This window comes from Mustelus asterias, chromosome 19 (genome assembly GCF_964213995.1).
Source record: "Mustelus asterias chromosome 19, sMusAst1.hap1.1, whole genome shotgun sequence".
Classification (NCBI taxonomy): domain Eukaryota; kingdom Metazoa; phylum Chordata; class Chondrichthyes; order Carcharhiniformes; family Triakidae; genus Mustelus; species Mustelus asterias.
Window position 1 is genome coordinate 66297414 of NC_135819.1, and position 9744 is coordinate 66307157.

Here is a 9744-nt window from a genome sequence, read left to right on the forward strand (position 1 = left end):
GGATTCTATGATTCTATTCTACCAGATTGGCATCTTATTTTTAGCTATGTTGGAAGATGCTTCTGTCAGGCTCTTCTAGACACTTTATTGAACCATGGTTGGTCCCTTGGTTTTATGGTAATAGCAGCGTGTGGGATGTACCAGGTCATGGGATTACAGGTTGTTAAGGAATACTGCTGTGCTAATGTGATAGCCACACAGTGCCTCATGGATACCCAGTTTTAAGTTGCTAAATATGCTCTGAATTTATCCCTCTTGACAGTCAGTGGCATTACCATTGCTAAATCCCCCACTATCAATATCCTGGGGGTTACCATTGACCAGAAAGTGAACTGGACCAGCCACATAAATACTGTGATTACAAGAGCAGGTCAAAGGCTAGGGACCCTGTGGCAGTAAATCACCTCCTGATCCCCCCCAAAACCTGTCTACCATCTACAAGGCACAAGTTAGGAGCGTGATGGAATACTCTTCACTTGCCTGGATGAGTGGAGCTCCAACAATACTCAAGAAGCTTGACACATCTAGCACAAAGCAGCCCACTTGATTGGCACACCTTCCACAAACATTCACTCTCTCAACCACTGGCGAACACTGGCAGCAGTGTGTACCACCTATAAAATGCACTGAGGAACTCACCAAGGCTCCCCAGGTAGTACCTTCCAAACCCATGCCTACTATCATCTAGAAGGGCAAGGGCAGCAGACATATGGAACCACCACCTGGAAGTTCCCCTCCATGCCACACATCATCCAGACTTGGAACTATATCGTCGTTCTTTCACTGTCGCTGGGTCAAAATCCTAGAACTTGAGAATGACATTGTGGGTGTTCTTACAGCACAGTGCAGTACTGAGGGAGCACTGCACTGTCCGCAGGTGCTATCCTATGACTCAGATGTTAAAATGAGGCTATATCTGCTCTCCAACCTTGACACAAAATATTCCACAGCTCTATTGTAGAACAAGGGAGTCCTGGCCAAGATTAATCCCTCAACGAAGATTACTCAGATTATTATCCCATTGCTTTTTGTGGAAGCTTGCTGTGTACAAATTGGCTGCCTCATTTCCTACATTACAGCAGGTGACTAAACATCAAGGGTAGATGGGGAGGCAATGGCCTAGTTGTATTATCGCTAGACTATTTATCCATAAACTCAGCTAATGTTCTGGGGACCTGTGTTCGAATCCCACCACGGCTTCAATGACAATAATCTGGAATTAAGAATTAAGAATCTGCTGAAGACCACAAAACCATTGTTGGCTGTTGAAAAAACCCATCTGGTTCATTAATGTCCTTTAGGGAAAGGAAATCTGCCGTCCTTACCTGGTCTGGCCTACATGTGATTCCAGAGCCACAGCAATGTGGTTGACTCTCAACTGCCCTCCAAGGGCAACTAAAGATGGACAACAAATGCAATGCCCATGTCCCACAAATGAATAAAAAAAACTGACTGTAAAACACCCTGAGACATCTGCCCTTGCTGTTGTTATTGCTGGGTTAATGGCAAATGACTGACTAGTGACAGACTAATCCGATTTGGTTTTATTCAGTGGAGTTATAAACTGAGTGACCCATTCATTATCACGCGTGCTTCTCCCAATGACAAATTAAAATGACCTCCAATAGACCTAATGATAGCTGGGTGGGGTGTTACTGGGTCTGAGTGTTGAACACAGAATAAACAGTGTAGGGTTTATGGAACCAAGTAAGGCACATGTGGTGTAATGTGTCCCACACTGTGTATGAGATAAACAACTGATAAGGTTACCTTCTGCAAACAACACGGAATCATAGAACCTGCCTAGACTTGTTTGGGGAATGTGAAATAATATATTTGGAACTGCAGAATGCCTCAACAGTGCACTCAGATACATTAGCTGAGTTTTGTTTTGACAATTACGTAACGGATACTTCATCTGAATGTGTTTAGAAAGAGGAAGTTAGAACAAACACAAAACGAAAGTTTGCAGCTGAGGCCAGACCAACATTACAGACTGAAAAACAACAGGACAGGGTCCAAAAATAGGGCAAGTTGGGCACTCAGAAATGAGCAGAGGCTCCAACTCATGGAAAGAAGCAAAATTCCCTTGTAAAGCACTGAGGATAAAAGGGTAAATCTTTAGGACTGAGGTGAGGAGAAATTTCTTCACCTAGCGAGTGGCAAATCTGTGGAATTCACTACCATAGAAAGTAGTTGGCGCCAAAACGTTACGTGATTTCAAGAAGGAATTAGATATAACTCTTGGGGCTAAAGGGATCAAGGAATATGGGGGGAAGGCGGGATCAGGGTATTGAATTTGATGATCAGCCATGATCATAATGAATGGTAGAGCAGACTCGAAGGGCCAAATGGCCTACTCCTGCTTTTATTTTCTACGTTTCTATGCATCAGTGCAACAGATAGAAAATGTTTTCTACCTGAGACACAGGCTGTAATGTTTCAGAAGGGTAGGCCTCTGCAGCTAAAAGTGGGGAGGGGGACCTGCTTCAGTGGTTAGCTGGACACAGGGTCACATTTCTACGGGTGGCAGCCAATTATATAGCTGCGAACGTGGTTGCCATCCAATTAAGGACAGTGGCAACATTCAAAAACTGGCTGATTCAAAGCGTCTATCTCTCTGCTCATTTACTGTAGATTGTGGTGAATCTGATAGATCCATTTGTACCTCTCCTCCTCTTTGAAGTTGCTCCCTAAGCCTAGCTCTCTGTCAAATTTTTTCCTCACCTGTTCTAATACCTCCTTCCACGTTCATATATCTTGTTTGATAACGCTCCCTGAGAATTTTTAACTATGTGAAAGCTGCTATACAAATGCAAATTGTTTCAAATTACACTGCAACACACAATGGATACTCTGTGAACATAAAGTCAAATCAGTTTATTTACATAAAGCTAGCATTAGAATGTAGAATGTTTTTACAGAGTAAATTTACATAATGCACGCATTGCTCTTATTTCAAAGCAACCTCAAATTGGAAAGAAGTCCCACATATCCCCTTTCTCCATCAATATTGTGTTCCCTGATTTATTTTTCTTCATTCATATTTCCGCTAGCCCATCAAGCTAAAGTTCCCCTAAAATTCCATCTGCCCTAAACTCCTTGGGTGGAATTTTCCCGTCCCACCCGCCACGGGAATCGTAGCGGGTGGGACACGGGCCATGGAAAGGTCTGTTGACCTTGGGTGGGATTTTCCGGTCTTGGGGCAAGCGCGGCCGGAAAATACCACCCCTTCATTTTCTCTCTGATTTCCCCTCGTGTCCTCCCTGAGCTCATCTCGTTCACCTCCTGCTCCTTTAACTCTCCTCCCACCAAATTGCTGACCACCCTACTTTCCTGCCTGACTTCCATCTTAACTCATTGTTAGCGGTTCCTCTCTTCGGTTTCTGTCTTTCTCACCTTTTCAAATCTGCCAATCATCACCCTACTCCTCAAAATCCCACGTTCCACCCCTCTGTCCTTGCCAATTTTCTCCCCTTCTCCAACCTCTGTTTCCTTTCCAAATTGATATTTACCTCTTCCACAGCTTCATTTTGAACCCTCAAATTTTGATCCCCGCTCCATTGGCGGCCGTGCCTTCAGCTGCCTGGGCCCTAAACCCTGACATTCCCTCCCTAATCCTCTTCACTGCTCCAATTCTGCATCCTTTCTTGATTTTGATTTGATTTGATTTGTTGTCACATGTATTAACATACAGTGAAAAGTATTGTTTCTTGCACCCTATGCAGACAAAGCATACTGTTCATAGAGAAGGAAACGAGAGAGTGCAGAATGTAGTGTTACAGACATAGCTAAGGTGTAGAGAAAGGTCAATTTAAGGCAAGGTAAGTCCATTCAAAAGTCTGACAGCAGCAGGGAAGAAGCTGTTCTTGAGTCAGTTGGGACATGACCTCAGACTTCTGTATCTTTTTCCTGACGGTAGAAGGTGGAAGAGAGAATGTCTGTGGTGCGTGGGGTCCTTAATTATGCTGGCTGCTTTGCCAAGACAGCAGGAAGTGTAGACAGAGTCAATGGATGGGAGGCTTTCAATCTCTTCATGAAATAGACCATGTTTACCATCTTTATTGGTGAAAACTCTTGTCCTAGTATCTCCATATCGAGCTTAGTTTCAAATTTTATTTGATGACATTTCTGTGGAACGTGTTAATATTATAGATGTTAAATAAATAACTTCACTGCAGTGTTAATGTAAGCTTACTTGTGACTAACAAATAAACTTTTTTACTTTTAAAGTTTTTTTTTGTTGTCTGGCTGTTTCACATGCTTCTGTTGTGAAATACATTGTTCTGCCATGTTAACCATCTTGCTTACCCCATTTCTGCTTAACCGGCTTAGCAACTTGCAATAAGATTATCTTTGCATGCGGCATTGGTTTTATCCTTGTCGTCAGGGCATGCTCCTGTCGCCATGAGTACACATTTCCTGTCAAGGCTACAAGTTTGTTGTTGTGGTTTCACACTTGGTACACGTACGCACACACGTAAAATCATTGGTAACCATAATGAGTAATGCATGATAACGAGGAAAATGAAACTGAAGTCTTTAGGATGGAGAAATTTACATAGAGTTCAATGACTATAGAAACTGATCATTCAACCCACCCATAATAGCTGTGAGGAACCAACGGCCAGCAAGGCAGATAAACAAACGGGGGTTTATTTGGGGGAAATAACTGTGTACAAGACTCCACGTCGCCCAGACTCCGACTGCCAGAAAGCCTGCACTCCCATTCTCGCTTCACGCACTCGCCACTATTGGCCCGATGAGTCATGTGACTCCTGATAACTCAGCACTTAACGGGACACATTACCACACCACCCAATCCTAGGTGGTATTTATGCCCCAGTCAAATCTCTTTCCATCCATGAATCATTTAGCCTAAGCCACATGATCCTCTATTCCCTTTTCCCACATGGGTTTAACCAGCTTTCCCTTAAATGTGTCTGAGTGAGTAGCTCACTGACTCTCGTGTTGGATGGGCTGGGACTTGCCCACCCTGCTGTTACCTCATGGGGTTGAAGGTATGGCCACCGTATGTAAATAGCATCCACGCACACATTCACTCCCTGCAGCCCAGGACGTAAAATCATAGAATCTCTCCAGTGCAGAAGGAGGCCATTCAGTCCATTGAGCCTGCACCGGCAACAATCCCATCCAGGTCCTATCCTCATAACCCCACATATTTGCTCTGCTAGTCCCCCTGACACTAAGCGTCAATTTACCATGGCCAATGCACCTACCCAGCACATCTTTTGGACTGTGGGAGGAAACCTGTGTACCTGGAGGAAACCCACACAGACACAGGGTGAACGTGGGGACCCACACAGACAATCACACAAGGCTGGAATCAAACCCGGGTGGTTGGCAAGTGAGGCAGCAGTGCTAACTACTGTGCCACCCTGCCACACCTGTAAGGAAAGCAATGGCCCCCCCAAAAAACAAGCCCTCTGCCCTTAAGTTTAGCAGCAGTTCCCTGGACAGCCTCCTGCAGGCAGACTGGGACTGATGGGAGGTCCTCTGCTCGTGTGATGGGAGCCGGAGGTCCGCTAACCCTTACCGCGCAGGCTTGGGAGGAGGTCACCATGGAGGTCAACACCTGCGGATCTCAGAAGAGGACCATCCTGCAGTGCAGCAAGAGGATGAGTGATCTCATCCACTCCGCTGGAAAAGTCAACCCTTTCACTCTCAACTCACGCACTCATTAGGCCATCAGGCATTCGCTAGGTTAGACCCCATAGGGATCTCACACCACTGCCAGAAGAAAGGACTCGTATACACTTCAACATTCCCATCTCCTGTGACATCCTGCGCAAGCCACATTTTCAGCCTTTACTGGAGGCACTCAGCACACAGAACAGGCTAATGATCGGCTCTGACATCCATGCAGGTCACAGTCCATCCAACTGTCATTATGCAGAACAAGTTTGCCCACAACAAAAGGATGGCCGAATGGTAACATCGCTAGACTATTAATCCAGAAACTCAGCTAATATTCTGGGGACCTGGGTTCGAATCCCGCCACGGCAGATGGTGGAATTTGAATTCAATAAAATATATCTGGAATTAAGAATCTACTGATGACCATGAAACCATTGTCGATTGTCGGAAAACATCATCTGGTTCACTAATATCCTTTAGGGAAGGAAATCTGCCGTCCTTATCCGGTCCGGCCTACATGCGACTCCAGAGCCACAGCAATGTGGTTGGCTCTCAGCTGCCCTCGGACAACTAGGGATGGGCAATAAATGCTGGCCAGCCAGCGACGCCCATGTCCCGCGAATGAATAAAATAAAGAGGGAGCGATCCCAGCCCAGTGGGTGGTGCCAGAGTTGAGGCCACTCCACGAGGAGCAGGCAGCATAGCTGACTGGTGAGGACAGGGACCATTCCTGCACTGATGGCAAGAGCGATGTCACCCAACAAACCAGTGAGAGTCCATGCAGTAGCCATCGGCCGCTAGCGGACAAAGAGTGCCCTTTAATGTAGGTGATTGTCTGGACAATCACTAATTATCTCCTGATTGTAAGAAAAAGCAGAGGCACACAGCCTGTCAATCCATCAGCCCCAGCTCACAGAGCAACTTAGATAAAGGTGCTGAGGAGATCTCTGAGGAAGACCCCTCACTGTGTTCAACTGCACCCTCCACCAGCACGGAGACACACATCTCATCTTAGAATCATTGAATCCCTACAGTGCAGAAGGAGGCCATTTGGCCTATTGAGCCTGCACCAATAACAATCCCACCCAGGGCTTATCCCTGTAACCCCATGTATTTACCCTGCTTATCCCCCATACTCTCTGAAAGAGCATCCCACCCAGGCCCTCCCCCCTGCCCTATCCCTGTAACAATGGCCAATCCACCTAATCTATCCATGTCGGGACACTAATGGGCAACTTAGCATGGCCAATCAACCTAACCCACAGCTCTTTGGAGTGTGGGAGGAAACTGGAGCACCCGGAGGAAACCCACTCAGACACGGGGAGAATGTGTAAACTCCTCACAGACAGTCACCCTGGGCCGGAATTGAACCCGGGTCCCTGGTGTTCTGAGGCAGCAGTGCTAAGCACTGAGACACCGTGCTGCCCACATCTTGGTGGGTGCTGGTTCGAGAGCAGTTTTGGGGTCACTGTGTAGCGAGCGCAGCACAGAAAGGTGTCGACAGAAGGCAGAAGCAGTGACAGCTGAGGTCACTGACACTCAGAGGGTTGCTGCAGGTTAGAGCTTTAAGGACAGACAGGGGCATGGCAGGCAGGATTGTCAGACTCATCTGGCTGTCACCAGATGAGAACACAGGATGAAGCAGTTGGTCTAGGTTCTGACTGATTGTGAGACTTTGACAAGTGAACACATTGAGGTCACCACTGGAGAGGTGGCAGTCACCATGGAGACGGTGGTTTAGCAGTTTCTGCCAGATATGTGCTCAGACATATCGTTTGTGGAGAGTCGAATGGACAGGCTCTGAGCTGCTTTGAGCTGCTCTCTCCTGTGGTTACGTTTGTTTTGACAAAGATCCTGTTTCTCACCGACCAATTGACAGACCCAGAGGGATCTTTGTCGCTCGTGTTCACATCAACTGATTCACAAACAACTTTTACAGCTCACCTCTTTCAGCCCCTTGAGCCTGTTCCACACTTGCCCCACCCTCCTGAAAAACATCCCAGAAACGATGCATAACGTAGACCTCAATATTTTAATAAGAACATAACAATATAAGAACTAGGAGCAGGAGTAGGCCATCTGGCCCCTCGAGCCTGCTTCGCCATTCAATAAGATCATGGCTGATCTTTTTGTGGACTCAGCTCCACTTACCTGCCCGCTCACCATAACCCTTAATTCCTTTACTGTTCAAAAATTGATCGATCCTTGCCTTAAAAACATTCAATGAGGTAGCCTCAACTACTTCACTGGGCAAGGAATTCCACAGATTCACAACCCTTTCTTAGAAAGAAGAATCTTAGAAACCCTACAGCACAGAGAAAGGCCATTTGGCCCATCGAGTCTGCACCGACCACAATCCCACCCAGGCCCTACCCCCATATCCCTACATATTTACCCACCAATCCCTCTAACCTACGCATCCCAGGACACTAAGGGCAATTTTAGCATGGCCAATCAACCTAACCCGCACATCTTTGGACTGTGGGAGGAAACCGGAGCACCCGGAGGAAACCTACGCAGACACGAAGAGAATGTGCAAACTCCACACAGACAGTGACCCAAGCCGGGAATCAAACCCAGGTCCCTGGAGCTGTGAAGCAGCAGTGCTAACCACTGTGCTACTGTGCCGCCCTTTGTGTGAAGAAGTTCCTCCTCAACTCAGTCCTAAATCTGCTTCCCCTTATTTTGAGGCTATGCCCCCTAGTTCTAGTTTCACCCGCCAGTGGAAACAATTTCCCTGCTTCTATCTTATCTATTCCCTTCATAATCTTATATGTTTCTATAAGATCTCCCCTCGTTCTTCTGAATTCCAATGAGTATAGCCCCAGTCTACTCAGTCTCTCCTTATAGGCCAACCCTCTCAACTCTGGAATCAACCTAGTGAATCTCCTCTGCACCCCCTCTAGTACCAGTATATCCTTTCTCAAGTAAGGAGGCCAAAACTGTACACAGTACTCCAGGTGTGGCCTCACCAGCACCTTATACAGCTACAACATAACTTCGCTGTTTTTAAACTTCATCCCTCTAGCAATGAAGGACAAAATTCCATTTGCCTTAATTACCTGCTGCACCTGCAAACCAACACCTTGAGATTCCTGCACAAGGACACCCAGGTCCCTCTGCACAGCAGCATGCTGCAATTTTTTACCATTTAAATAATAGTCCATTTTGCTATTATTCTACCAAAATGGATGACTTCACATTTACCAACATTGTACTCCATCTGCCAGACCCTCGCCCACTCACTTAGACTATCTATATCCCTTTGCAGCATTTCAGCATCCCCTGCACACTTTGCTCTGCCACCCGTCTTAGTGTCATCTGCGAATTTTGACACACTGCACTTGGTCCCCAACTCCAAATCATCAATGTAAATCGTAAACAATTGCGGTCCCAACACTGATCCCTGAGGCACACCACTAGTCACTGATCACCAACCCGAAAAACACCCATTTACCCCCACTCTTTGCTTTCTGTTAGTTAACCAATCCTCGATCCATGCTAATACATTACCCATAACACCGTGCACCTTTATCTTATGTAGCAGTCTTTGGTGCGGCATCTTGTCAAATGTCTTATGGAAATCCAGATACACCACATCCACAGGTTCCCCATTGTCCACTGCACATGTAATGTTCTCAAAGAATTTTCCTACCCGCCTCCATTCCTCCATGCAAAGTTTGTGGAAAGCTTGAAGAATGATAGGCAGCGTTCCTTCACTAATGGCAGCACGGTGGCACAATGATTAGCACTGCTGCCTCATAGAGCCAGGGACCCAGGTTCAATTCCGGCCTTGGTAACTCTTGTGTGGAGTCTGCATGTTCTCCCCGTGTCTGCGTGGATTTCCTCCGAGTGCTCCGGTTTCCTCCCAAACTCCAAAGATGAGCAGGTCAGGTGAATTGGCCATGCTAAATTGCTGCTTAGTGTCCCAAGATGTGTAGGTTAGATGGATTAGCCATGGTAAATTAGCCGTGGGATTAGGGGTACAGGGTCGGGGAGAGGGTCTGCGTAAGACACTCTGTTAGAGAGTCGGTGCAGACTTGATGGGCCTAATGATGGCCTCCTTCTGCGCTGTAGGGATTGTAT